This window comes from Peromyscus eremicus, chromosome 8a, assembly GCF_949786415.1.
Source record: "Peromyscus eremicus chromosome 8a, PerEre_H2_v1, whole genome shotgun sequence".
Lineage (NCBI taxonomy): Eukaryota > Metazoa > Chordata > Mammalia > Rodentia > Cricetidae > Peromyscus > Peromyscus eremicus.
Genome location: NC_081423.1, coordinates 25,406,564 through 25,412,563, shown reverse-complemented (window position 1 = coordinate 25,412,563; position 6,000 = coordinate 25,406,564).

Genomic DNA, 6,000 nt, shown 5'->3' with positions numbered 1-6,000 from the left:
GGAGCTCGGCCTGGTGCTTGGCTATAGATCTCTGCATCTGCTTCCACCAGTTACTGGATAAAGGCTCTATGATGACAGTTGAGGATCCTAAGAAGGATGCATAGATTGCCTGGGAAGGGGAAATAGATGAGATCTCCTGAGTAAACTGAGGGTGAGAAAGGGCAATAGAAGGTAGGAGATGGGGTATGAGAACATAAGGGAATGGGATGGTCAAGTTAGAACAGGGATGGAGTGGGAGAGGAATGAAAGAGATATCTTGATAGAGGGAGATATCATGGGGATAGGGAGAAACCTGGTGCTAGGGAAGTTCCCAGGAATGCACAAGGATGACCCCAGCTTAGACTACTATCAATAGTGGAGAAGGTGCCTGAGCTGGCCTACCCCAGTAATCAGATTGCTTAACCATAGCAGCTCTTATAAAGGAAAACATTTAATTGGGGCTGGCTTACAGTTCAGATGTTTAGATCATTATCATCATGGTGAGAAGCATGCAGCATGCAGGCAGACATGGTGCTGGAAAAGGAGCTGAGAGTTCTACATCTTGATCTGAAGGCAGTAGAAGGAGACTGTGTGTCACACTGGCCATAGCTTGAGCATATGAGACCTCAAAGCCTGCCTCAACAGTGACACACTTCCTCCAACAAGGTCACTAAGAGGATCAAGCAGAAGCCATAACAGGTTGCTTAGCCTTCTGTTAGAGATCAGGCCTCAATTTCAGTTTTTTGAGATTGAGCAAACAGTTGCTGAGGAAGCTATGAACAAAGGGCAATCAATCTTCAACACCTCTAACAGCAAGGAAGAAGGAGGTATCTCATATCAGGTCTGAGCTAGCCCCTACAGCCAGCGCTTACCAGGCCTCAGCCAGCCCCCCACAATCAATAGCTCAAGGGAATAATCAAATAAAGACAAAGCCTGGGACTTTTCCAGGCCTAACCCTAAATGTAAAACCTGTAGCCTTAACTGGCCCCTGACTAGCCCTAGCCAATTAGAATGTACTGATATGATTGCCACTTGCTTAAACCAATCATATCTGAGATGACCTAACTGCCCTAGGAATTCCCCTTAGCTGTGCTTAAAAGGAGGCTATGAGCTTCTCTTGGGGTCATTGCCATTTTGCCTTTGTGTAGGATAGACAGCCCCAGCATGCTGGTATAATAAATGCTCTTGTTGATTGCATACATGGATGCGGTCTTTTGTGGGGCTTCTTCAGGACCCTAACAGTCACACCTATGTCAACAAGGCCACGCCTGCTAATTCAAACTCATGAGTCTATGGAGGCCATTCCTGTTCAAACCACTGCACAGGTCTGTTATCATCTTTAGTGTTGACTTTCTTTTTATAGCCAAAGATACTCAAGTGCAAATGTGGTCTCAGAGAAAGTAAGCAAGGACATACAGGATAAAGGTCAGATATGGGACTCCAATATTCTACATTCAAAGGTCAAAGTTGCAAATATCTAAAGAATAGGTTGATGTAAACAAGAATCTGGGACATGGTAGCAGGGGACAGTGTGTGAAGGGAATTCAAGGGTATTCCACAGAATCACTTCTGTAACAGCTTAGACACTCATGTAGAGAAATACAAAACTTAGTGGCCCACGCAGTGACTTCTTGATTTTTATACTCTATGGGAGGAAATTGAGAAATGCTTCCACAAACTGCTAAAACATCCTGTTGCATGATATTTGATCACACAGTACTATCCTGAGACTGTGTTAATAAAGTTAACTTTGAATCAAGGGGCAGAGCCAATGAATAGCTGACCAGAAGACCAACTAGCCATAGAGAAGAAGCACAGGAAGTAGTAGGGAGGGACTTAGGGATCGAGGGTTGCTTCAATCTGGGAAATATGGAGTGAAGGACAGCCCGCCGGTCGCTCCTCTGCTGCTTCTTTGACCTATCAGGTTTTTGTTTTTATTTTTGTTTTTTTGGTTTTTCGAGACAGGGTTTCTCTGTGTAGCTTTGTGCCTTTCCTGGAACTCACTTGGTAGCCCAGGCTGGCCTCGAACTCACAGAGATCCGCCTGGCTCTGCCTCCCAAGTGCTGGGATTAAAGGCCGTGCGCCACCACCGCCCGGCGACCTATCAGGTTTTTACCCAATATCTGACTCCCAAGTCTTTATTGGTAAATAGAACTATAAAGACTTAGTTAAAACCTATATATTGCTGCCATGGCAGAGCCAGGACCATACAGTGAAAGTCCCTCCAGGCTGCAGCCTGAGTGGCAAGCAGGGCATTGACTGAGGGGCAGTTGGATCACAGACAGTAGTTTAAATATCAGTAGATTCATGTGCAGCTGCTAAGCTAACAGAAATCCAACAACAGCCCTCATCAGAAAGGCAGATCTTCTCAGGTAAAGTGTATGATCAAAACAGATAGCCCCTAGCTTACCATCTCCATTTTATAGAAGGTCCCAGACACATGTAAAACCAGAAATGTGTATCCTTAATGGATGAAGAAAGTTACCTAAATATTTCGTTCAGTCTTCCTTCCTTGCCTTGGTTTAAATGTACAACAAGTATTAATTAACATCCTATTGGACAGAAATTTGAAAGTGACACCTGTTAAGCTTCATGAATCAGTGAAACTCATTATATAAGAAAAAAACAAATCTAGCTGGTTTTCGTCTTTGGATAACCTTGATTTGAAGAGTCAATAGACAAATTTCTCCAGTTCTTCACAAGAAACTATGAAGCATTTTATGGTGAACAAAAGATGAAAATACTTAAATATTCTGGATGATGTTATAGCAAACCTGTGAGTCAAGAAGTCTACAAGTCCCTGCAATGGGCCCATTTTGAAATGGAAAATAAAATTTCTAGGGTATAATATACTCAGAAAGACATAAAGTTTTCTACCCCTTACAGTCTACATCAAATATAAAATCAGGAACAATGGATCAGAATTGAAGATCTGGGCGTGGGAGATGACATAATATAAACATGCATCATTTCATCTTTAGGTCATATGTTATGATGGAGCATTGATTTTGATTCTCTCAAAAGATAAAGAACATCCACAAATAAAATTTACTCAGGAAACATACAGAAGCTCAAAAGAGAAGACCTCATGCCTCAGAAGGCCAATCTTTCATACATGGGATGTTAAATAAAATGATCACTTCTTTGCCCCAAGGTATCAAGCTCCCAAGACAAGTAAATGTGAATAAGGGTAATTGTCTTAGTTATGGTTAATATTGCTGTGATAAAGCACCATGACCAAAAGCAACTTTATGGGGGAGGGTTTCTTTGCTCTTTGTTCTATATAACAGTTCATTCTCAAAAGTAGTGAGGGCAGGAACTCACACAGGGCAGGAACCTGGAGGCAGGAGCTGGTGCAAAGTCCACAGTGGGGTGCTGCTTACTGGCTTGTTCCTCATGGCTGACTCAGTTCACTTTCCTTTGGAATTTAGGACCACTAGCCTAGGGATAGCACCACCTACAATGGGCTGTGTATTATTATTAATATTAATTAATATTAATTAATTAATACAATAATTAATTGATTAATTGTATTATTAATCACCAATAATAAAATGCCTTAAAGCCAGATCTTATGGAGGCATTTTCTCAATTGAGTTTCAACCTCTCTGATGACTCTAGTTTGTGTCAAGTTGACATAAAACTAACTTTGTCTGAATTGGCCAATTATTGCACAAGGAAAGGAAAAATAAAATCTCAGCAGGTATCCCCTCTTTCTCCCACCAAAAAGGTCAACGCTAGAGTATAATCATCTCACAGTCTGTTCCAGCCATATTAGTCTTAAGACAGTAGATCTATTGAAGATCAAGACAAAGACAGCCATGGACATAATCTACTAGACTTTATCAGATCATATGTTTCACAGAAAGCAACTTGCTGTTAGGAGACCTCTTATTTGATACTTCGGAGTAAGAAAAGTCCCTAGCGGGGATTACTTAAGTGATAGTAGATTTGCTGAACTGCCTTTTCAAGAGTTAATTAATTCAAAAGTTAGTTAATTACAAAGATTTGGTTGAGTGGGATGTACCATCTGGGTCACTCTGAAAATAAAAGACAAAATACTTTATTCACTCTCTGAGAGAAGAAATGACAAGGAGAAGTATATACCACAATGAACTAAGATTTATCTCATATATGTTTGTTCAGTGTTTTAAAACCTACTGTCAGTGCTGGAGGGATTGTACAGTGGTTAGGAGCATATACTACTTGCTCTTCTTGAGGTTCTGAGTTCGATTCCCAGCACCCACATTAGACAGATTACCATCAGCTCCAGGATAGTATCACTTCTGTGTGCACATACACACAGAGAAACTTTCATATACATAATTAAAAATAAGTAAAATAAATTTTAAAAATAATTTGGTAAAGAAACATTTACTGTCATTTATGAAATCAGCAGGCTCAAATCATGCAACGATATGATCATGTTAGCAGGTACTGGATTTTTAAAAAATCCATAAAACATAATATAAATATTAAACTAGAAATAAACCAAGAAATGTATTAAACTAAAGAATTCCTATTTAAAATATATAGGATTATATTCAATACTAGAAAAACTTCAAATTAAATGCCCTTAATGAAAATCCTAAAACAAAACAGATAAAAAAATCTGAGGGTTCACATGAAACTACATCTAAATACTATTTCTGATATCATGTTGTACATAGCAGTCAAAATAGCGCTGCAAATATCAGACACTCTGATAACATTGTATAGAGAAGTGGTTCTCAATCTTCCTAATGCTATGACCCTTTAATACAGTTCCTCATGTTGTGGTGACCCCCAACCATAAAATTAGTTTTGCTGCTACTTCATAACTATAATTTTTCTACTGTTATGATTCATAATGTAAATATTTGTGTTTTCTGATGGCCTTAGGCAATCCCTGTGAAAGGGAGATTCAACCCCTCTAAAGGGTCTTGACCCACAGGTTAAGAACTGATGGTCTAGATTAATCTTTAGCTATATGTACAGAGGTATCCATGAATTATAATTTTTTTTGTTCAAGCTTGGGTATACTCCCACAGAAATGTCATTATGCATATACCCATATTACAAAATCTGAATCAAAGTACTGCTGGTCCCAAAAATTTAATCTGAGGTATACTCAACCTATATGTGCTTTTTCATTAAAATAAGTAAAAACAAAACCAGTAAACAAGGATCTCCACTCTTACCACTTCAATTCAAAATTGCACTACACATCCTAGTTAAAGGAAAAACAGATGAAGTAAAGAAATGCATATTGATAATAAAAAATAAGATAGTCTTTGTTTACATAAGAATTGATAGTTTATGTAGAAAAACTTTAAAAATAACAAGAATAACAAAATATAAAAGTATGATTTCTACATTCAGACAAGTGGCAGTGAAAAATTGAAATCTTAATAGCCAATAATATTTAGAGTAGTACCCAAAGCAGGAGTATGCATAACAAAAAATGTTCAATTTATATAGAGGAAACTTTGACAGTATGAAGGTAGAAAAAAAGAGATAAATAATGGAGAAATGTTTCATATTCATCTATTTAAAGATTCACTATACCAAACATGCAAATTCTTCCCCCAGAGATTTCTTAGATTCAAAGTAATTTAATTCTAATTAAAATCTCAGGGAGATATGCTATAAATATCAACAAACTGAGTCTGAATTTATATGAGAAGACAAAGCCCCTAGGCCAGTCAACACAATATTTCATTTCAACAACTATGAAGGATAACTCCTTTATATCAAACTGTATTATAAAGACATAGTAATCACATCAAACTGAAACTGGAAAAATAAATCCCTACAGAGATCAATGAAACTCACAAAAATACTGCCACTTTATCTTATATGAAGGAGCAAGGTGAGACAATTGATTAAAAAGAATGATTTCAACAGCTATAAAGCCAAATATAAAGAAAAGAGAGTGAAAGGAAAAATAAAGGCCAGAGATGGGAACAAAAACAAAAGACAGAGAGGGGAAGAAAATAGCACATATTTTAGAGAGTGGCTCAAATTCTACAGCCCATGTTG